Below are 25,409 nucleotides of genomic sequence, written 5' to 3'. Positions count from 1 at the left end.
TGGCAAGCCGTTCTAATGTTAAGACCGTTTCTTCGACATTTTCTTGGATCTCTTCCTGTGTTTCACTGTCTTCACTGCCCGATTTCGTCAGGTCTTCGAGGTCTGCGGCCGCGTAACTTCTACTGTCTTTTAACATATCGAGAAGCGTCACCTTCTCAACAATCGTCATCATCTTTCGGTGCTGTTTAGGCTCACTACCAGCGTTAGTAGAAGCAGAAGGCTTGGGAGGCATTGTACAGTAGGGTTTAACAGAAAGTTCAACAAAAAGTTCAACTTAAAACAGTCACGCACAGCACATATTAAAGTTCACAATTAACAACGTCAACACAGCGATACAGCGGGAGACAAAGTGACCGCGGAAAGAGATGCTGCGGGTTGGAGAAGCGGTCAAAACACCAATCAGAGGCTAGATTACAAAACTTGGGTTCTGATTCGTCATCTATCAGCGCTTGAACCAATCACAACCCAATTCAAAGTACAAGATACCCTGCGTACAGTATACTGTACAGTAATAATAATAATAAATAATGATACTGTAATAATAATAATAATAATAATGATAATAATAATAATAACAATAATAATTTTAATAACAACAACAATAAATAATGATACTGTAATAATAATAATAATAATAATGATAATAATAATAATAATAATAACAATAATAATTTTAATAACAACAACAATAATAATAATAGCTTTACGTACGCTATTTTACGCTTTTGTTGTACGATGTGTGTGTGTGTCTCTCTCTCTCTCTCTCTCTCTCTCGTACGCTTATTCGAAATGTGATTTTTGCAACAAAGAATATTATTGGATGCAGTACTACGTACATATACATACAAAAGATTCATGGAAAAGAAGCACTTCCATTACATTTGTAGTACAGTACAGTAGTAGCCAACAGCAGCCTTACACCATTCTAATATGGTATGACTGCATCTGATTTGCGTTTCATATTCGATTTAATTTTACTACGTACTGTATACAGTACTGAATTATCGTATGATCACATTCTCTTTTCGTGTTTTATTTCTTTCTGTGCTTAATTATATGTCATATGTAATGCAATGAACAATCAGTAAGAGCAGATATTACTAATTACAGTATTAATGGAATTACAGGTAACGAAATATCGTATTTGGGGTCTTCAGATATTGCGGTATTTTCAAAATTTCCGGAAAATCCGCGATATGTATATATATATGGGTTATGGAAAAAACCCGCGAAGTGGTGAATCCGCGATGGTCGAACCGCGAAGTAGCGAGGGTTCACTGTACCAGATTCTGGGATGGGCGTAGAGGGGACTTCTCGAGATTTACCATGATCCCCAGATCCTGGCAAACCTCCAGAAGTCTGTCTCGGTATCGAAGAAGGGTAGACTCTGAGTCTGCCAGGATTAGCCAGTCGTCCAGATAACGAAGGAGACGGATGCCATTCCTGTGAGCGCAGACCGAAATCAGTGTGAACACACTGGTGAACACCTGAGGAGCTGTGGAGAGACCGAAACACAGCACCTTGAACTGGTAGCTCTTGTCGTAGAATCCTAAATACTTCCTGGAAGACGGATGGATTGGGATCTGGAAGTACGCGTCCTTTAGATCCAGTGTGCACATGAAGTCTTGCGGTCTCACTGAAAGCCTGACAGTGGCTGCTGTCTTAATCGTGAACGAAGTTTGCTTTACAAACTTGTTCAGGGCTGAGAGGTCGATGACCGGTCTCCAGCCTCCAGACGCCTTCTTTACTAGAAAGAGTCGACTGAAGAAGCCTGGGGAGCCGTCATCGACCTCCTGGAGAGCATCCTTCTTGAGCATGGTCTTGACTTCTGCCCGGAGGGCTAACCCCTTTGCTGATCCCATGGCATAGGAGTTCAATGCCACTGGACTCGTTGTCAGGGGAGGTGGAGATACTGTGAATGGGACGCGATATCCTTGGCCGATCACAGAGATCGTCCAGGAATCGGCCCCGAGTTGCTGCCACCTGTGCACGCAACTTTGAAGGCATCCCCCCACAGGTGGACACGCAGGGGGATTGCCAATCCTAGCGTTTGCGGCCTCTGCTGCTCTCTCTAGGATTTTTCCCTCCCCGGAAGGACTTCCCGCCTTTCCTGTCCTTGACTGGAAAGGGCTGTGGTTTAGACACCTTTGCCTTAGCTGCCGGTGCCTGCTTCGATGACTTGCGAGGCTGTTGTTGTGGTTGAGGAGCTGGAGGTTTGTAGGGCCGAGATGACAGGGCCCATTGGAGGAGAGAATCCTGGTTGGATTTCCTCAACCTCTCAGCTGTGCGTTCTATATCCTTGGGCTCAAACAGATCCCTCCCAAGGATGGAAGTGTGTCTGAGCCTGCAGACATCTACGGCGGGGACCTTCGGATGGAACCTCTCAGAAACTGCGTCCTGGCGTTTAAGGATCGAGTTGGCCCATAGGTTAGTAACCTGATGGGCCAGAAACTCGATCGAACGAGTTCCCGAGAGGAGGAAGGTCTCGAGGGCCTTCCTATTGCTCTCTTTAGACTAATCCTCGGAGCGCAATAGGATGCCCAGAGATCCCAGCCAAACATCCAGCCATGAAGTGGCCTGCATGGCACACTTCGCGACTTTCTCTTGGTTCAGGATCTCCGATGCCGAAAATGTCACCTGCCGGGCGGAGATCTTCTCAAGAGAAGTTCCCTTGGCGAGCTCTTCCACCAAGTGGTGGAGGGGAAGAGCGAAACTGGATTCCCCCATGATGTCAAAATACCTCCTCTGATGTAAACGAGGAGGCGGGAGGAGTTAGTACCCGGCAGTAGAACGACTGGAGGAGGCGAGGTCGGCAAGCTGGGCTTCAACTGCCTAACCCCTTGAGACCAAGGCAAAGCTGCACTGGCCTTTTGGGGTTTTTGGGTGCCGTAGACTTGGTCTAGCACCGTGTCCTTTCCTTCACGAGGGGCGGTCTCAGGGTCCTCGAACCTGTTGAGATGCCTCATCAAGGCCAGGACTTGCCAAAAGGCATGCTCGAACTCATGCTGCTCTCCTCGTTGCGGACTGGCAGCTAAGTCTCACGTCCCCAAAGGCTCTTCTTGGGGAGACACGTGGTCATTATCCCTGGGTCTCTGGAAGACGATTTTGGGATCGTCTTAGAATCCTTAGACTCCCTCCTAGGAGGGACACATAAGGACTCTAATAAAGAGGTTTGGGAAGCACCCTCCAAAAGAGACGATTCTCCCCTCGAGGAGGAGTTGCTCCCAATGATGCCGTGGGAGACTCCTTCCTCGACAGGTTCTTCCGCGGACGGAAAAACTCGACCACGGGAGACGGAGAAGGCGAAGGCGATGGAGGAGGTGCTTTACTGCTGGACCTCTTAGGAGTCAGCTTAACCCCGGGAGAAGTCTCCACGAAGTCCACTCCTCTCCTTCTCTTCCTCGGGGATGATTCAATCGTTGGTTTCAGCCCCAAATCGGCGAGGGCAGGCTTAACCGCCTGCACCACTGCTTTCATCAGGCGCTGAAACCAAGATTGACGATAAACTGATGCAGTGACAGTTACCCCCCCGCGGGAGGGAAGGGGATCTCCTGACCCTTCGGAGTGGACACAACAAGACCTGCCTGAAAAGAAAGATGCGAGGACCTCTCCAATGATTCTTTTTCCCGATCCTGATGAGCTCTCCCCTTGCGCGGTGGCGATTCCGATGGCGATCCCAATGTACGCGCCCTAGCAGGAACAACGCGTTGTGTGTTGCGCCGAGCAAGCCTGTCGCGCTGTTCGCGCGAAGCGTTTGAAAGGTCGTGCGTAGGCGACAGCTGACGCGTGGGCAAGCGATCGCCTGTGGGTGTATGCGAGCGGGCGAGCTGGCGAGAGGGCGTGTTGGCACGTTGGCATACAGGAGAAAACGCGCGTTGTGTTAAAGGAGATCGCTGGCGATTCAAAGGCGAGTGACGGCGTGTCGGGGAATGATGGCACGTCGGGGAATGACGGCACGTCGGGGAATGACGGCACGTCGGCGAACGCTGGCGAGTTGGCAAGCGATGGCGAGCTGGCAAGTGCTGACGCGTCGGCGAATGTTGGCGCGTTGGCGTGACTGTGCACAGGAGGTCTCACGTGCGAACGCGTGGGAGACCTGGGGCGATCCAAAAGGAGAACGCGTTGGCGATGGATCGTGCGGGCGGGCAGGAGAATGATGACGCGTTGGTGAGATGAGGGCGCGCAGGCGCGCAAGATCTCTAGAAGGGCGCGCAGGGGGGTGCGCATGAAGAAGAGGCGAAGGAGGAAACTCCTTGCCCGAGTCCAGGTCCTTAGGACTATGGTGCAGTGGCGAGTGTTGGCGCGCAGGGCGCAAATAAGGAACTGGGCGCGACACAGGAACGGTGCGCGCAGGTGCGCGTTGACGAGCAGGAGACTGATGGCGCATTGAGCGCACATCAGAAACCTCCCTGCGCTGCTGCACAGCAGGAGAGCGCTGATGAGTAGGAGAGCGCTGGCGAACAGGAAGGCGATGACGCGTAGGAGATCGCTGGCGCGCAGTAGAGCGCTGGCGAGCAGGAGAGTGAAGAGGATCAGGAGAACGCTGACGAGCAGGAGAACGATGGAGCGTTGAATCCAAGGATTCAGCAGGGAGCGTGGGCGCTACTGCGTGCGAGCGCGCAGTTGCACATACAGGGGGAACATGACGTGCAAGGGAGTCTCCCACACAATGAGAAGAGTCCCTTTGCCCCAAAGGGACCGATGACCGTCGGAAGACGGGGTGAGAAGGCGCCCACAGCGCGTCGTAAGCCAAGAAGGGTGAAGGCAGGTCAGAAGGTCTAGAAGGTCTTGCAGGGAGGTAGATCGCGAACGATCCCTGGAGAGGTCCAAGGACGGAGCTGAGACGGTCTGCTCCCGACGAAAAGGCTCCTTTGCAAGGGGAAGGAGACGGTGAGGAAGACCCAAAGAGGCGCCTCCCAACTCCCTTGTAAGGAGAAGGAAGGCCTCTGCTTCGAAGAGGACGACGAGCCTTGCGGTGCAGTCGACCTCGAGGAAGGGCGTCGGGGTCATCCGTCCTCTGGAGGAGTCTCTGTTAGTGCGCTCCCCCGAGGGAGAGACGCACCTGCAGGAGACACCGTTGGACTAACTTTCCCCCCGAAAGATGTTCAGATGGGGAAGGAGAGCCTTCAGCAACGTCCGCAACGGCAACAACAGAGGTTTGACGAGACCCGTCGGAAGCCTCTGCCAAGACAGTGTCGACAATGTCTGAAGGAATAACCTCAGGCATTACCGGCGACTGTTTGACTGCTGCTCCCAACTGGATCAAGTCAAACAGGGCTTCCTTGGAGGGCGAGCCCTTAAGCCCCAAGGAAGCCCAAAGCTGAAACAAATCATTGTTAGAAACCATTGCATCATACTCAATAAAATAAGATCCTCCCCTGGAAGAGGATAGGGAACTGCCTCGCAATGGGAGGCAACGCTCTCTCCCACACCCCGAGGTTGGGAAACACAACTAGGGCCTGCGCTACCACTCGAAGGACTCTCACGAGAGACAGACCGAGTGGGAGCTTCGGAGGAGGTTCGGGCGGCAGAAGAAGAGTCCTTAGAGCCTTCCTTCTTCAAGGTTGCCCTTGAAGGAAAAAGGTCTCTCTTGGACTTCTTCTTGCGCCGACGGCCGAACTTCTCCCAATGGGAGGCATACCACTCCCTGCACTCACTACAAGTTAATTCCTTATCACACCGTTGACCTCGGCATTGTGGACAAAGGGTGTGAGGATAGGTATCCTCTGCGGACATGAAGGTCCCACAAGGGCGATCGGGAAGTCCAGGACATTTGCGCATTGTAACAAAAGGACGAGGCCAACTTCCAAACACACTGAAAAGAAAAAGAAAACAAATTAAGGCTGTCAATATGCGAGGACAAGAGAGACACGTCTACTCATTGTCCGAGCCAAAAGAGAAATGAGTCAACTCACCCGTGTGTGGGGGGGAGGGGTAGCTAACTACCCCTTCCCCTACTCCCACTAACTAGCGCGGGGGTAGTTAACCCTCGTTAAAATTCTAATGGCTCGTCATTTCAGCTACGCCGAAAGTAATACCCTATGTAAATAGCGTGGTTTGTATTTCGGTTACGGAGCAAAGAGAAATAATGGAAAGGAGATCGTTGATCCCTTCTTCCTACAAGTCTCTAACTGAGGTAGAGACTTGTTTCCTAGGAGTTAACTCTTTAAGGTCCTATAATTCTGGCCTCAATGGGTCCAAGATCATTACTTACTTTTACTTACTTTTAGGGGTTTATTTCTCGCCCTCCACCAGACACCATGAGTCTGTACAGGCAGGCCTTGGTGTGAAAATAATTCTTCCAGTTAATATTTTTCTCTGTATATTTTCAGTTATAGCGCCAGGCAAAACCATGTTCCAACTGCTGGATGCTAGATGCCCTGCAACTGCTTGACGCTTGGCGCCACGTGACTCGGAACGATGACGTTCGCGACTAAACGCTCGGAATTATGCTTGACACTCGGCGTCACGTCTAACTGCTTGACGCTTGACGTCACGTAACTGCTTGACGCTCAACGTCCTATTTAACTGCTTGACACTCGACGTCAAGTCCAACTGCAGGACGCTTGACGCCATGTAACTGCTTGACGTTCGGCGCCACGTGATTCTCGGAACAATGGCGCTCGCGATTCAGACACTCGGAACTATGACGTTCCCGTCTACAACATTCACTCATCCAACAAGAGAGACAAAGAAGTTGCACTCAGTTCCAAACATCATGTCAAACTCTTACAGCATCGTTAGTAGTGCTGGACGTTCGACGTCCTGCTGCACGCTCGACATCCTACTGGAAGCTCGATGACGTCCTGCTGGAAGCTCAATGACGTCACGCTCGGTGTTACGTGCCATGACTTCCAGCTACTCAACGCTTGGCGTGATGTATTCCATTCCTTAACGCTTGGCGTCCTTCTTGACGCTAGCTTATTTGTCTAGAAGGAAGTGAAATACGTAAGACGCCAGCCCTGTCTGTGAGCTGAGTCAACCAACAGTGGAGATAACACTTTAACCTTGCCTTACCTACGGCTAGGGCGAGCGTCCTGGAAAGCGACAACAGGAACTCTCGAGTGGACATCTGCTTGAGCGCTAACGCCTCTCGTTCCCTTTCGCCGATCGACATTATTTCTCCCAGGGGTTGGGGAGCTTGGAAGAGGTCTAAGGCTAGGATAACGACAGGTTCGACGTCTGCTCGAACCTGACTTGATTAAATTCACTGCACTAATTTAGCACTGAAAAATGATATTTTCATAATAAATATTTTACTATACATACCCGCTGGTTATATAATGGCTAAAGTCCCTGACGCCTCGGCAGGAAATTCAAAATCTCATGCGTGGCTTAGCGCAGATATGCCAGGTGTACCCCAGCGCCCTTGCGGTACAACAGGTAGAACTATACTCAACCAATTCAGATTTTCCATGCCCCATGGTCTCTAGAGGGGAGGAGGGTGGGTCTAAAACTTATATAACCAGCGGGTAAGTATATTAAAAAATTTATTTTATGAAAATATAATTTTTAAATATAAAACTTACCCGCTGGTTATATAATGGCTGATTGACACCCATTGGTGGCGGGTCAAAGACAGCTGCATAATTGGAAATTCACTTAAGAGTTACATAAACAACTTAAGCGGTTCTAACCTGATAAGGAAGCTGACAGCAATGCTCTGCCTCATTTTTTCTGCTATCCTTAGGAGATCCAGTGATCCACTCGGGGCTGATGATCTCTCGGAGCTGTCAACCGGTACAACCACCTATAACATGACAGGACCCCAACTAATACCCTTGTTCCGGGCACTCTCTAGGAACAAAAATGACCACCTGACTAGGTCAAAGATTGCGGAAGATTGCCGACCAATCTTCACGTACAATCATAAAAACATATATATAACAGTTCCAAGAGAAGAACAGGGGTACTAGGAAATTAGGGAAATGTAGTGGAGGATGTTTCACCTACTACTGCACTCGTTGTTACAAGTGATCCCATAATGTAGACGTCTTCATAAAGAGACTGGATACGGTAAAAGTAATGCAAGGCGAATACAGGAATACCCCTTCACAAGGCTGTATACGCGATGCTTTGCAGAGAACAGTTTAGTTTAAAAGTTACAGAAGTTTCTACAGCTCTAACTTCATGAGTCTTTACTCTTTCAACATCTTATGATCTGTTACCAACCGTGTGAAAGAACCTTTGTAATCAAAGTTTATACGAGATGATAGTGTGTTTTAGACATGGATAGCGCAGGCTTCTTGACTGTGCACCCAAGAGTCATGAATAGACTCTTAACCTCTTTGTTCTTGTCCCGATAAAACTTCGTTTTAATGGGACAAAAAAACTCTTCTCAGCCCATCACAAACCAAATTCGAGAGGATAGTGATCCCGAAGAATTTAGGCTATGGATGAGAAAGATGTTTGTTAATGACCAAGAATCCAGGTTGCAAGGTACCTAGGGCTTAACCAAAGTGAAGTCCATGTTCTAGCTAAAAGAGTGAACTTCACCAAAGTTAGGCCTTAAAAAGCAACCAAGTGTAAAGGGTCGGATCTGTCACTACCGCGAAACTCCACAAGTGAACCCTAAATTTCAGGCTGGCGCATCTTGCTGACGCCTCCAAGTCCTCTCAAATGATCCGAGAAGATCTATAAGGTCTCTATTTGATGGATCCAATCTTCTGCGTCTGAAGACAGATGCCCGCGCATACTCCTGAACCCTTTGATGGTCGAGGAGGAAAGAAAATGTGTATTCTTCTAAGGTCTAAGAAACAATAGGCCACTTGTGTTAGTTACCAAATGAAGAGCCAGTTCTAGCTCTACACCACTCCATAAAACACTCTAATTGGGTTGGAAAACCTTGAGGCAAATGTCCTTTGTACAAGCGAAAGCCTCCTTCGAACCACCCTCTAGATCTTAGGGGTTTTCCGAAATACTGGAGGCAGCCAGACCTAAAGCTTGATGGTTTAACATAAAACGTTCGTGATCCTGACACGGGGAAAAGGACTAAGGACATGCTTCCAGCATGCACCCTGCATGGTCCCAGCATGAGTCCAGTATGGTTCCAGCATGCTGCCTACACTCAACATGTCGTGAGAGAGAATCGGGATCTAGAACCGCCTCCCAAAACGCGTCCATATCGGTCGCAAGAAACCGATATTAAAGCTAGGCTTGTTGAAAAGAAGCATCAACAACGTGAACCTCATGCTGTGAGGATAAGACCTGATCATGTGTAATCAACGAGTGTTCAACAAACTTACAGTAAACCCAAAGCTTGACACGAGGGAGCGTTAGCTGCGAGGCCACAGAGACGCGAAGGAGAGACAATAGTCTGTTTATACTGCTGTGAGAAAAAAGACTTGACTGTATGCGTCTAGCATGTGACCATAATTTCACATGTGCTTGCATTGCCGTAAGGAGTCAGCGTGCTGTATGCGTTCACCTTGTCGTGTGGATAAAGCGCTGTATGTGTGTCCCGCTTGTTGTAAATCTACAGAGTGCTGCGTGGAGGTGACAGCATCGCGTCCGGTAGTTGACGGAAAGACGGAACTGATTGCCGAGAGTTGCCCGCGTGTAGCATGCGTCCGCATGAGTGATAGTCGGGCGTTCCGCAGACCGCGAATATGGGACAACTTGTTGGAAGGATCAACTTTGACTGTCAGCGTCCAACATACGACCAGACTGGCGTCTGCATCTGTGACTGTGTGAAGGAGAGACCAGAACTTGCGTTTCTGTATGCGTGGCGTCTGTCGTAAGAGAGGGACCAGACTGCTACAAGCACCCGCTCTAAAGCTTCTCGTAACACGAGCATATCTCTGCGAGGAAGCGTTACTAAGCATAGGAGAGCTATGCCTTCTGACACTAATCGGAAAACCATTTCTTTGATCTATGGTAGTCCTTAGACTCTTTAGGAGAAAATTTTCTCCCCCCCGAGAATCGTAAACGCTATTCACAGATGAAATAGACCTCTTTTAGCTCAGACCAAATCTACACTCGCAGGGTAGCGAGTGTGTCACTCAAGCATGGGCGAAGGCCAGGAGAGAACATCAACCGCAGTCCTGTGAGGGACCTGGGAGAGTCCCTATGACATTTCAAGCGCGCCTTGTGCACGAACTGAACGTATCCAATGCTGTGATATACCGTCAACAGTAGTCGCTAGATCTCAGAAGAAAGTAATAGACCTTTCCCCAAACTGGGGGAGGAGAAAAAGTGTGAACAGAAGCAAACTGAACACCTTTTCCCCCGAAGAACTATGTGTCTTACACGATTCTGGTGCTGACACATCGCCTTCTTCCGAAAAGAAAAACTTCCGGCGAACGTTAGATACTGCAGGATAAGTTAATAGAAAACATACGACTCCTGAAAGGTCTTGGACATATTGATTGGTGACTACCAAGTCTAGGTTTTGCATCCTTCGATGAGGACAAAGTCTTTCCTCCCTGAAAGTGGGTCAGATTTCAGAGGAAGAGCTAGGATTGTATGTGACTCGTCTGACTTCCGCTTCTCTCGCAGAAGAAAAAACACACTCGACTGCTTCCTGTTTAAGCATCAAAACACGTCTGCTGCGAGGGTAAGTTCTGTTTGCATGCATACATGACGAGTAACTTCCTAGTCTGGTAGACAGGGAAAACGTAAAACGTCATTCTCGTCAGGGAACTGCATTCTATTACAGTACGCAGAAAACAGTTACAAGATCCATGATACCATAGCGATGACGAACTGATCGCTTCAAGACATTCCAACTTCGCTCTTTTGAAGATACTATGTCACATGGTTGTGATGTCATAGCTCGCCAATCATAGGCGAAGAAAAGAGCATTACTTTCATCATTCCACAGTAAAGAAAGAACGTCTTGGACTGCATCAACAATATCGCTCGGCGGAACAAACGTTTAATGCACAAAGTTCGCGAAGAACCTCAGCCTACCGATCTTCCTTCTCCCAAGGGTTGGAACGTAAGGAAGAGATATAGGACTAAGGGCAAGGTGAACACGAACAAACACCACCTCCAGAGCACTGCGCTATGTTTACGAGTCACTAACAAGAGCGGTTTAAAAACATAATACATTAAATCATAAAAAGAGCTGCCCGTGGTGGGAGATATACTTTTACGTTCTAATGCCCTTTCTGCTGTTGCAGCTGCAGGCGCTGTATCAATCTCTACAGAAAGGTTCGTTATTTTTTGAGAATTATTTAATGGTTATTTATTTATTTTACCATTAAATTACTGGGCCATCGTTCCCTAAAGAAGCCCTTTGGGTTAAAGCATCTTGCTTTCCCAACTAGGGTTGTAGCTGGCTAGTAATAAAAATAAAATAAATCGCGACACCAACTCAACTAGCGATAACTCTGAAGTCGGGACGAGGAGTAGCAGGTAAAAAATATGAGGGAAACTCTTTAGAAAACCCTCTGAGTTTCTGAAAGTTATTCTCTTCCTTTTACACTATCCTATGAAGAGAAGTTTTGATTCTTAGGAATCCACTCCTTATGATTCTGGATTCAGACCTCAATACTTATGAGGTTTTAATTCTAGTTCTCCCAACCAAGAGTTAGCCCAGCAGGCCTTGGTCCAAGAATATAATATCTTTCTAGTTAAGATTTATTTCTTAATATAGCGCCTGGAGCAACAATAACCCAACATTACACGTTCATGGTCAGGTAGACATCAAAGTCTATTGTCATAGGTAGCGAAGCGTCCACCCCGACGCTAAAGCGTCCACATTGACGCTGAAGCGTCCACACTGGCGCTGAAGCGTCCACACTGGCGCTGAAGCGTCCACACTGGCGCTGAAGCGTCCTCACTGGCGCTGAAGCGTCCACACTGGCGCTGAAGCGTCCACACTGATGCTGAAGCGTCCACACTGACGTGGCGCTTCGCTGCATTCCGTTGACATTCCGTTTCCGTTGCCGCTTCGCCAGCTCTGCTGCCTGGCGAACGTCGGCGCGTCTGTATAGACTGATACTAGGCGTTATGAGCAGTAGGTTTGCGTTGAGCAGGTAATCGAAGTAAAGCATCCACTTTCTCCCACCATTGAACATTGCGGTTGGTAGGCCGCCTGTGCGACAACGAGTCCTCACTGTTAAAGACACGTCGCCTGTGTGACCGTGTCAAAGACCTGAATCGAGACACTCAACTGCACTGTTAACGGCAGGCTGAAAAGACTGCATAAACGAAGATAGATGCTGTTTCATGCCTAACTACAAAGATCAAGGATCAACCTTAGGCAAAATGTATTCAGCATTATCTTCGCCGATCCATAGCGCTTGCCACTGTCGAGAGACGACACTCATCAGGTGAAGGTGGCCGCACTGCGTCTGCGCTGCATGAAAAGTAACACACGCAAAACGAATCTAATTTTGTTTTCAGCTTACCACCTTTGAAAACACTAATACCTCACTTTATCTATAGCGAGGGTGAGCGTTTTGGTGATCGACAGAAAACGCTCGAGAGGACTTCAGTTTGGGTCTTAAAAGACTGTAACGCCAGGTTACCCTCTCGATTCCTTTCGCTGTTCGACTTAACTTTTCCCCTGGGTCCGGGAGCTCGACAGAGGTCTAAGGCTAGGATAACGACAGGTCCAAATAGAAGCACTCTCCACTGAATAAAATTCACTGCACAATTTATCACTAAAAAATTTTCACTTTACTCTTTGGCACAAAGATAGTTTTATAATTACCTGAAAACCAAAGTATACGCTCTCTCAAACGAAATGAACTCCATAGGGAGAGACTTATAATTCTGTCACTGGACAATTGTTTGAATGGGAATGCAGAAGTACCGAATCCCATATAAATGTAAAAAAAATATTAAAAATCAAATATTACCTTAATAGATATATTTATAAATTAAAATAAACCCTTAAATTAAGGGGTTCCAATAAAAGACAAATCATCACTCGCATCATTGGAACATCTACAGATAATATACGAACAATTTTAGTATTCCGAAAACCACCAAGGCAACAACGATGCATAGAATCGTGCGCTACGACAATTGTAAAGAATACTGCATCGTATAAAATAGACTGAACTGTAACTTCCTTTCATCTCTGACTAAGGAAAAAATACTGAAAGGACCAACTACAGTAATTGCAAAATAAAATGTTCCCTTTATATAGTACAACTTAAAACTTGAGAAGTAAGAAGAAATTACTATTCATAAAATCGCTACAATATATTGTAACATCGTAACGATACTGACTACTGCGTAACAAAAATAAACTGAATGCTAGTTAACCTTTGCAAACAGATAGAAGATTATCTAAAGAAAACTAAAAAAGGATAAAATTTTCTCAAAATAATTCTTTTAATTTAATTTATAAATTAATACTCTAAAAGCATATTCACTTATATTCTTTGTAAAAAGCAAGACAGACTTTTAGCCTACGGAAGAGGCTGTGACGTCATCAATGGCCGAAATGTTTACATTTCACCCCTATGCTTTCGTGAGGTTTAAAATAGGCTGAAAAACCTTCTAACCCTACCTTTCAAGTTATAAATATGTGATCACAGATCAAATAAAACAAATATGCGAAAGCCAAAACTCAAAAACATTAATACATCACCAAAAAACGTTCAGAGTAAGAAAATGAGAGAGAATTTCCAATAGTACAGCCAGCTATGGCGGAAGAGAAAATCTGAATTGGTTGAGTATAGTTCTACTTGTTGTACCGCGAGGGCGCTGGGGTACACCTGGCATATCTGCGCTAAGCCGCGCACGAGATTTTGAATTTCCTGACGAGGCGTCAGGGACTTTAGCCATTATATAACCAGCGGGTAAGTTTTATATTTAAAATTGCATTTCTTAATACTCTTTCACATAAGAACAAAGGAGAGACATGTAAGCATTTTACCTTATAAAAAGAAAGTACATTAAATGTAATATATTAATTAGACCTGCCCGCTGCGGAGATATTAATCTTCCGCCAAGGGCTTGAATGAGAATTCAATAGGTTATTGATTAATATTAGAAATCCCTAATCGAAAACAAAAATAACGATGCAAAGTAATTTGTGAGACTGTATTGATTGTCTGAGAACAATGTAGCGTAACTTTAACTGTACACTAGTTTTATTTGAACTCTGAAAATAGATTGATGATTCTCCAAATAAAGTATACTAATAGCTAATAGGACAAATATATTCTTAAAAATACAGTGGAACCTTGACATACGATTGTCCTAATATACGAATGCTTTGAGATACAACAGAAAATTTTTGAAAATATATGCTTTGATATACAATGAAATATTTGAGATACGATTTTGCGATGTGATAGTTCTATAGGCGACCGATAGATGGCGTTCGGTCTGTTTATTTGTTGTTGCTGCATCCTTAACACTTCGTTGTGTAGTTCGTTGTATTTCTGCCTATTTTTTGTGTTATTTTGACTATTTTATTATTTACCATGGGTCCCAAAGCTAAAGACAAAGCAGATGATAAGAAAAAACCCAAGAAAATGACCTCGAAAATGCAATAATACTTCCAAATCGAAATAGAATATTTAGCGAGAGAGAGAAATAAGAATGATTCTCTCTCTCTCTCTCTCTCTCTCTCTCTCTCTCTCTCTCTCTCTCTCTCTCTCTCTCTCTCTCTCTCTCTCTCTCTGTAATAAATGAAATCTTTATTTTCTTCGTTAAATCTCTTTTGACGCTATATAGTCAAGCATCACAGAGCTAAAAACTATAAAATATCGTCCATCGGAGGTAGCATGTCTTATCAATAAGGGAATTATTTGATCCGAAAATTGAGGTTGACGACGGACTAGGAAGGGTTGATCAGCTGATTTGAATGTAAACAATGCATAAGATTATAATTCGCTACGTTTTTAATCATAAATACGATACTAAAATGTGAATATTAAATGCAATATTATTGGATACAGTTAAGTAAAACGTCAGTGAGAAACAAGGACGAAACAAAATGACAGAGAGATGAGACAGGGGGAGGCGGTAGCGCGCGTGCAGTTGTTCAGATTGTCTGGACCTTGCGGTAGCACATTCGCTAAACTAAATATATGCTAAATCAAATAAATTATCGAAATCAATGAATTTGGGAAATGCGAGAAGGAATGAAAAACAGGAATGGGAATACGCGGAAAGAGGGATAAGAAGGCGTTCAGAATGATTAATTAGATAAAAATTACGAATGAATGCTAGAAAAGTGAAGATCAATAAAAATGCGAAAAATAAAAACCACCCAAAGAGTTGGCACGATAGGCCCAGACCTGCAAGTGATGAAAGTCAGGAAAGCGACGCCAAACCGGCCAGACATGAAGGTGATGATGAGTAAGTGTTTACGTAATTAAAAAACAAATAAATAAAAATTAGTTTAGCAATGTTATTTCATTTGTGTTTATTACGTAGTTATTAGTCTACATTTGTAAATAAAAAGAAAAAAAAAATCGTTCCCTGCCACCCCTCCCTACCTCCTCCTCCTGCTGGCCTCACGTCATCTTTCGTTGTGGTAAGTAGAATTCCTTTATTCTTTTTTATAGATTTTATTAAATTTATCATCATTTATCACAATACTATGTTATTATATCATTGTGTGTTATTACTCGTTTATTTGTGTATAAATTGTGTATATCATATGTAATTTAGCTGTGTTTTGGTGTGGTTTCATAGCGCTAGAACGAATTAATACATATTACATTATTTTAAAGGGGAAAAAATGCTTCGAGATACAACTGTTTTGATATACAACGAGGGTAATGGAACGAATTAAATTCGTATGTTAAGGTTCCACTGTAATATACAGTGGACCCCCGGGATACGGTGTCCTCAGCTTACGTTTTTTTCACGTTACGGTGTGGAATACGATGTTTTTTCGTCCCCTCGTTACGACATTTTCCCCACCTTATGGCATCGAATTCCAAAACTCAAACTTGGCGGTTTCTACACATACGATTGTGCGAGTCACTAGCTCATCACCACGCTCATACGTCACTAAGAAGCTGGTCTGCTATTGGTCGGCGTCACGGTGTCACTAAGATGCCGATACACTATTGGCGGAAATCCCTCCCACAATGCATGAGAGAGATGCTACCTCTCTCTCTCTCTTTGTCATACGCGCTAGGTTCAGAATCTCGTGAGAGTGCTTGCGATATCGTATTTTTTGTGCATTTTAGTACTTAATTATAACTAATTCGTTAGCCATAGGTCCCAAGATTGCTAGTGATGTTAAAGGCAGAAGTAAGAAGATAACTATGGAAATGAAGCTGGATATCATAAAGAAATACAGTATGAAGAAGGCATGCGCATCGTTACCCTCGCTAGTACGTATGGCCGTAACCAATCTATGATTAGTACAATTATCAGGAATAAGGAAGCCATTAAAGCAAGTAAGTCTTCTAAAGGCATGACTGTCCTTGCCAGTGGAAGGACCTCAATCAACGATGAGATGGAGAGACTCCTCCTTCTGTGGATTAAAGAGAAGGAAATCGCTGATGATACACTCACACAATTGGTAATTTCGCACAAGGCGAGCGCCATCTTTGCCGACATCGTCAGAAATAAAGGAAGCTATCGGTTGGTATGAAAACCTTACGAGTTTCATTGAAAACAAACACCCAGAAAAACTTCACACATCATCTTATACAGAGTGTTAATGACAAGTGTATGAGTCATTTTAGAAATATGTTGAGGAATCGTCAGAAACAGGCTTCTTTGGATAGATATTTCTCCAAAAGAAAAGTGTCAGAAAGCAAAGACAATAATAGAGATTCTATTAAAAAAAAAAAAAAAAAAAAAGAGGAGTAATTTTCCAAGTTCTAAAAATAAAATAAAAAAAAACTTCAAATGACGAAAATAATAAAAAAAAATGAACTTTTAATTTTAAGTGTTTAATAGTAAGAATAGATTTATTATTAAGTGTACATAACATAATTAGCATTGATATTTTTTTTATAGCTACCGTCTCCTCCCCCCCCCTCCGGCCTCCACCCACTACCAGCTCAAGTCACGTCACTCCAAAGGTAAATAAGATTTAATTTTTCCTTTACAGTACTGTACAGTATATAATTTTTATCTATCCTGTACATGTTATTTAATTATATACTGTACACTACATGTATATTATATATAAGTATACTGTAGTACAGTGCTTGCTACACTACTGTATTGTATTTTGTTACATACTAATTTTCAATGTTTTCACCAGGGGTTTTTCACACATTAGCTATTCTATTACCTGCCATACTACATTTTCACCATACGATACCAACTCCGGAACGGATTAATGTCGTATGGCGGGGGCCTACTTTAGTCCTTTTATATTATAAGAACTTTGGTTTTTAAGTAGAATTTTACTTTTCATAAATAACGATACAAAGAAATTTTTGATACTGTATCGATTGACTGAGAACTGCGTAGCATAACTTTAACTGTATGCTAGTTTATTTAAACTCCGAAAATAGATCGATGATTATCTAAATAAAGAACACTAATAGGACAATTATATTCTTAAAAAATAATATATTCCTTTTATATTATAAAAACTTAACTACTTTCAGTTTGTAAGTAGAGTTTTACTTTCCATTCTCTGCATCGAAAAAGAAATGAAAATGCAAGTCATACTACGTAGTAACTACGTAGTTTACATCATTTGTGTGACGTCATAGAGTTGGCGGAGTGTTTACCTACCGCCATCATGTTTTTAAGAGTAGGTTCATTATTTTTTCAATGGGTGGAAAAAACTCCTAATCCTACCCCTTTCAAGTTATGAACATATTGATCATAACCCAACCACTACTCGCAGTTAAAATAAAACCAAACTAGCGAAAGCCAACAGTAAATTGTACATCACCAAGATAACTACAACTATGCAGGTTACAGCGAGTGAAAAATCCAACGATGTTGCCAGCGTGAGCAGCAGGGAAGATCTGAGGAATCATGGAATGGTTCCAGGTACCTCGCTAAGGGCTCGCAGGTGGTACACCTGGCTACCCAATCTGCGATTGCCGCAAGTTTTGACATTTCTGCCGGACGTCAGGGACGTATAGCTACATATATATATATATATATATATATATATATATATATATATATATATATATATATATATATATATATATATATATATATATATATATATATATATATATATATATATATAACTACCAGGTAAGTCTTATGTTTAAAACTTTATAATCATAATTTATGTAATATATTACACTTTACTACCAAAGCATTAAAAGTTACAACAACCTAGTAGTCCTTTATCAAATATCTGACATCGTGATGAAAAATATTAAAGATAAAACCTTCATCAGACGTGGTGCCACATGCTACAGTTACATTAAAGGAACCGAAATCCTTTAATATGTACCACCGCCAGGTTTCCACATGCAGAAGTCACCATCCAGGAGACACAAAATACTTGAAGGAAAAACCAGCCTCAGAAATTGGTTTTAATTACCTCCGCCAGGAGGTTATGTTTTCGGTTCGGTTTGTTTGTTTGTTTGTTTGTTTGTTTGTTTGTTTCTCTGTTTGTCTGTCTGTCTGTGGACAACGTAGAGGCCACATTTCTACACGGAATCACTTCAAACTTGGCCAAGTAGTTCCCCAATGTGTATGGAAGAACTGATTAAATTTTGGTCAAGGTCACCCCAAGGTCAAGGTCACAGGGGTCACTGGTGTCACTATGACATAAGTGGCCATATCAAGAGACAGAAATAAAGCACTGACTTTTGCATAAGCCAACAGGGAAGTCCTAGTCCAGGCGCAACCTATGGGTGATGTTCAAATTTATAAAGGTCAAAGGTCAAGGTCATATTGGTGCATTATATCAATGTCATATTAAGTATCAGTGGCAAATGAACAAAGATCACTTGAAGGTCAAAAGTCAAGCAGGTCACTTGAAGGTCAAGGTCACGTGAAGGTCAAGGTCACGTGAAGGTCAAGGTCACCTGAAGGTCAAGGTCACGTGAAGGTCAAGTACATTTGAAGATCAAGGTCACTTGAAGCCAAGGTCATGTGAAGGTCAAGGTCACGTGAAGGTCAAGGTCACTTGAAGGTCACGTGAAGGTCAAGGTCATGTGAAGGTCGAAGTCACATCAATTCATGATTCTAGGACATATGGCGCTCTAGGTCACCTTGGCGGAGGTATGTCCTCTACGAGGACCATGTCCGCTTTCAGGACTTGCTCACTTGTTACATATTGATTTATCTTTATTTGAAATCCTTTTGTGTCTTCCTGGGGGACCACCACTACTGCCTGAAGGTAATAAACTCACCACTTTATGTTAAGATCCATTATGTAGGCTCAGTTTCTTGAAGCAATGATCTGCCCTTGGTAGTATGCTGTTGGAGGTGGCTTCCTGGGCCCTTACTCATGCCATTTCTAAAAAACAATTTGAAGATATTAGACATCTGTCATCAATTTTAAAACAGGTTCACATAAGATTCATTAAAACTTTGAATGTGACAAAAAGCAAGATATATCCTCTGTTAACTTCCAATAATATTGAAACCTATCTTTCACTTGTTAAAAGCACACATTTAGTACTATAAAATTTAGTCACTACTGTATTGAAAAGGAAAATAGCCCCGTGAGAAAAGGAAACAAGGAAAAATAAAATATTTAAAGAACAGTAATATTAAAATAAATATCTCCTATATAAAAATAAAAACTTATAAAAACTTAAAAGAAAACAAGAGAAAGAGAAATAAGATAGAATAGTGTGCCCGAATGTACCCTCAAGCAAGAGAACTTTAACCCAAGACAGTGGAAGACCATGGTACTGAGGCTATAGCATTACCCAAGACTAGAGAACAATGGTCGTAAAATAGCAGTAGAGTTGTAACCTAAGAAAATGTAGAAAATAATCGTTGCCATTTTCTATATAAATTGAGTAAATGCCTACATCAGAGATGAGTAAAATCAGGCATAATTATAAAGGACTGTTCCTACAGCAAAAACCTTTTATTCAACACTCAGATGGATAAAGGAATGCAGAACAGAGGTAAAATTAAAGGGACCCTCAGTAGAGCGCAGACCTCCGCCGCAGCAGCTTATCTCTCGACCTTGACCTTGGACCTTAACATGTATCAATTGGTGTGGATTTTCATACACTCAACAATGAATCAAGTTTGAAGTACCTGTGACAACGATGTCCAAACTTATGGCTGATTACGAGAATTGGACATTTTGCTTGACTGTGACCTTGAATTTCCAAAACTAAATCATTTTCAGGATTTTACATTCAAGTTAATCCCTGCTAGTTTTATTATTCTAAGATTAAAATTGTGGCCAGGAAGCACACACAAACAGGGGCTAAAACATAACCTTTCAAACTTTGTTGGCAGAGGTGAGAAAAAGGTCATATCCTTTTTGAGCATTTAACTACAGAGGTTAATTTTAACATCATTCAATGCACTGCAGACACACTTTCATCGATTTAATATTCAAACTTAACTGACACACCTACCCAGATGTCATTTACAAATCTTAACACTAGAGCAGCGATTTATTCAACAGTTTACTTCCGCCACTCAGTTTCATACCAAGTAATATTTACTTACAGACAATGACATACGGTAGCTTGAAAAAGTATTTTTTTAATGGTACTGTATCTGCTTTTAAATGCCCGCTAAGTCATGACCTGGATGTTGTTGTAAATGACCATTCTTCATCCCCTCCTTTCAGTTCCATCTGGTACAAGAGGATGTCTCCCCAGAGGGACATTGAATCTACAGTATTACAGGAATTTATTGTAAATTCATCTACTTAAGTATTTAACTAAATGGGCACTTGGTAAAGAGCATGCCTTTGCCATGCAGTCTTGCTTTGCTCTAACTCCACTGCGTCCTTATACTTTGACGTATTTTCTTCAACACCTAATGGATTCGTCCTTGGATCATACCCCACATATCCATTGATGTTTGTTGAAATTAGTTGTGTAGATTTTGTTCAATGTTGTTCACAAACAAATTATTTGTCAAGCAATTAACATTGTGATTATTTCAAAGTACAGTACTGCTGTGTACCTCTACTTTATCCAAAATGTTACAAATTCCTCCTTGAGTACTACCCAACACAACTACAAACTTTGGTCAAAATTGGAACCAAACTTTGTGTAAAATTGCTCAGAAACAAATGACGCCGGAGGGAATCCATAACCTTCGCAAAATCTTTGATTTTGGTGACGACAATTATTCAATTTTTATAATTTTGCTCCCTAAAATGTACAACATTGCTGTTCCTGTTCAAAACATACCATATAAATAATAACCGAAAGTGACCCAGGGGGTAGTGTCCACAGCACATCCGTGTGCCGCTTGCCAGAACATAGGAGCAGTGAGATTACACCTATTTGCAAGCAAAGTGAACCACGGCCAACCAAAAACCATTAGAAGGGCATAAGTGAATCATAGAAAATTGTGATACTTTTAATTATCATCCACTTACATGAACCTTATATTATTCCAACTGGTCATCTTGTGTTTATTTTGTATTTCCGACCTTTATTATTGCTGCAAATCACTCATTTTTGGCCTTTCCTCACACCCCCCCAAAACCAGGTTTCTGACTGGTGTCCCCTGTAATTGTCTTTGTACAAAGAGGGTCCAAAAACAGGGATGGGTGGTTTGCCCCAATAATCAAAGTTAGAAATGCATAAAACACAATATAGAGAGTAGGAAAAATATATGGTTCATGTATTTTGGCTAGAAATTAAAATATCAGTTCAATTTCGCTTTTCCAGTTCACCAGTCAGGGACGTTACCACACAGGCCACAGCAACCCTGTAGAAGGTCTGGACAGTAAAGAATGAAATGAGAGGTGTCTTCAGTTTCTGCCCCAACACCGTTTACATTCTACCCTTACTACTAATTAATGTCTTTCTATCATTTCTAATATTAACCCTTTTCAGCGATCCCTTATGGTAAAGGACACACGGCAAATGAAGTAAGGTTAGGTAGGGAGTACCCTACAGTAGGTTAGGACATATTCACTAGGCTAAAAGACTTGGCAATCTATGTAGGGTTAGGTGGGCGTGCCTTGGGTTAGGAAATCCTCTCGACTTATTACAACTCTGGCACAACGGCAATCAGTCGACATTCTATGCTACTACCAATGTTTTTTCTATACCCCTAACAGTAACATACTTTATAAATACCTTAAAATATTCAATTTTTCCTTATTTCCTTTCCTCACTGGGGTATTTTTCCCTGTTGGAGCCCCTGGGTTTATAGCATCCTGCTTTTCCCACTAGGGTTATAGCTTAGCAATTAATTATAATTAGAATTTTAATAAAAAGTTTTTTTTTTTAATACAGAGGGTTCTCCACATACAAACATTTGGAGGCAAACCCAAATGAAATCAAATATGTTATATTGTATCAAAATTCATAATAAAAAAAAATTAATAATTCTATATTTTAATGCAGAAAGCAAGAAAACATTTGCTATATGAAACGGGAACATTTGTTTACCTTAACAGCTGAATATCATAGGCGTATATACCCTAATTAAAACTAAGCCTACCAACAATAAAAGTAGAAATAGCCTATTGAGCAATAGAAATGAACTTATGAGAAGTAACTAATAATGAACCCGTGGCCAAATAGGGTTCCTTCCCACTGGATATTTTACATTAATTAAAAATGGCTAGTTTCATTTGACACTTCAGCCCGAACATGATGGACACCTTTGATAAATAAAGCATTTAACTAGGTTACATTGCCCTGTAATACACTACAATAAAACCAGATTATGATATCACTTACATCATGCAATTTTTGGCGTCGAAAGAGGGATAAAACTAATCATAAAACGTCGGAAATACGGTATTTGTGTGGCCGTCTGACTGAGTCCATGTAAGCGGTGGCCATGTTGTTCCAGATTCGAACTTTTCCACCTTTCAGCTTCTTCTTTACAGCGGCTCCTCTCGTAATCTTGGGACGTATTTTGAGAGTATTCTTTATAATATATAAATTTAACTTAAGTAACTCTTCATAGTATAATCTCAAGATATTTTATAGTCTTTTTTTTCATTAATTCACCCTTAGTTTTTCTAATAATAATAAGAATATAATTCGTATATTCTATTAAATGGTTTAACAATGTTCAATGTTTTCTGGATACAGTAATATAGGACGAATATATTAAAAAATAAAATTAGTTTAACTAATAGTCAGGATTTTATTCAATTGTTAAAATGAAAACTGATAATATAAATAAGTTAAAACTGCTTATAAGGATCATTCGTTAAAAAAAAAAAAAAAAAAACTATTGTCTGAGCTTTAAAATTCTTTCATATAAAACATATTCTTTGGTAAACAAGTACAACAAAATTTTATTTGACTGTAAATTTAAAACTCATGAAGGGGTTCTAGTCATCTTGTTTGGTAAAACAAGTGAAAAAGCATTTTCAGAATACTGATGGTGGCGTGGCAAAAAAGACTTTGGTGTTATGGCTTATAAAACATATTTGATACTATCTTGCAACTTTGTATATCCAAAGAAGGTATTTTGTGCAAGACATGCACTATCGTATCATTGCAATATAAGAAGAATATATTAGAAAATATAATGACTTTTAATTGGAGTTATTCTATATCCAATTGTGACGTTAAATACTGAGAAGAGAATTAAAATAGAAAATTTACTAGCCACTTCTAGCAATATCAACCTTACCCATGATAGTCATCAAAAGAGATATTGTTGAAGTTTTAAAATTCTTATAGATAAAATATATTTTATGGACAGAACTAATACAAAATATATCTATATAAGATTATAATTTTTTTTAGATATCATCAAAGTCCTATTTGATTGTAAAATTAGAAATCTTGAAGGTGTTTTGCCCATTTCTTCTGGTAAAACAAGTCGCTGAGTCTGTTTCAAGGAAATCTGGCTGCTATTATTTTACCAAATAGGATTAACAAAACATCTTAAGATTTTCCAGTTTTACAATCAAATAGATCTTTAATCGTGGCTAAGGAAATTTTATTGCGTGAAATAGATATATTTTGTAGTATTATACATAAAATATATTTTATATAGAGGATTTTTAAAACTTAAGACAATAGGTATTTTAATGAATACTCTCACATATAAAAGTTACAAGTAGTTTTTTTAAATTCAATTTTTAAATAGTTTTCCTCTTAGTAATTGCATACATTATTACTCTAAAGAAAAGTAATACTATGTTAATATATTAGTCTTACATTGCAATGATTAAATAGTGTATGTCTTGAACAAAACAGCATCTTTGATATACTAAGTTGCAACTCGTATTATTGCATCCATGAATTTTTTTTGAGATTACAAGCCTATTATGAATAATAGATATCGATAAACCAGTTATTAGAATAGACGAACAATATCTAAAAAGTTGAGAATTAAGTTTACAAAATGCCATTAGACAATTGGTAATATTTTATTTTAACAATTTCGTTTTGTTTCCAAAAATAAATTCGTCTGCTAACAATAAAACTCGATTTTTTAATGTTTTCACCTAGATACAGTTGTCTCTAGATTGGAATATCCTCGAATTACTAATTATATTATATTATAAGGCTTCAAATTGCCTTTATAATGGCTTATTAATGTTTTATAAGCCATAACACCAAATTCTATTTTTGCCACGTCACCATCACCCTTGAAAACTGCTTTACCACTTGTGTTACCAAACAAGATTACTAAAACCCTTTCAAAATTTCTAATTTTACAGCCAAATAAAACATTGATTTTATTTAATACATATTTCTCTCATACACAAATGAATTTTTGGTACTAATCTCAAAAAACTTATATTTTATATGATATAATTTTAAAGTTTAGACAATAGGTATTTTGATGAAGCATCTTTGCCCAGAGAAAAGTTTCTAGCGGTTTTTTTTTTTTTTCAAATTTATTCATATTTTCTGTTATCTTAATTATGTCTCCAAATTAAAGTAATTCTACTTTTTAATTTTCTTTTTATTCTTATTATTGTTTATTTTTTTTGTGGCTACTCATTGTAAAGAAAATAGCCCAGGTAACCACATATGTACATAAGTATATATATATATATATATATATATATATATATATATATATATATATATATATATATATATATATATATGTGTGTGTGTGTGTGTGTGTGTGTGTGTGTGTGTGTGTGTGTGTGTGTGTGTGTGCTATTTACTACAGAATGTCCTCCTCTGTTGCTCTGTGGTTGTTGGCCTTAAACCCTTTTGAAATATGAGTGTGCGGCTCCTCTTCTTTCATCTTCCACAACCATTTCTAAAGAGAAGTTACTGCGAATGATGCTGTTTATTTTTCTTTTTTAAAAACCACAGCTGTAATGAAATCATTGGCCTTTAAGATGAAAATCACGTTGACCTTGGTGATGTCAAGGTTTATCTATGGAGTTTTTGGCTTTCTTCATTTTCTAATAATTTATAGATCACAGTTCTTAATAATGGGGAATAGGACAA

The 25,409-nt window shown here is 41.1% G+C and overlaps 1 long non-coding RNA gene across 1 annotated transcript in view; it reads right to left on the bottom strand.

The window, feature by feature from the left end:
• The window catches only part of LOC137626084 (uncharacterized), a 71,086-nt gene extending 48,251 nt beyond the window's left edge, over nucleotides 1-22,835 (bottom strand). Inside the window, exons 1-2 of the long non-coding RNA XR_011040981.1 lie at nucleotides 22,710-22,835; nucleotides 19,218-19,324 (exon numbers count right to left, since the gene is read on the bottom strand). This is a non-coding gene — a long non-coding RNA (uncharacterized lncRNA). The remainder of the gene's footprint in view (nucleotides 1-19,217; nucleotides 19,325-22,709) is intronic.
• Between the last annotated feature and the right edge of the window lie 2,574 nt (nucleotides 22,836-25,409).

This window comes from Palaemon carinicauda, chromosome 33 (assembly GCF_036898095.1).
Source record: "Palaemon carinicauda isolate YSFRI2023 chromosome 33, ASM3689809v2, whole genome shotgun sequence".
NCBI lineage: Eukaryota > Metazoa > Arthropoda > Malacostraca > Decapoda > Palaemonidae > Palaemon > Palaemon carinicauda.
The sequence above is the reverse complement of the archived record's forward strand: the minus strand, read 5'-3'. Positions and strand labels throughout refer to the sequence as shown.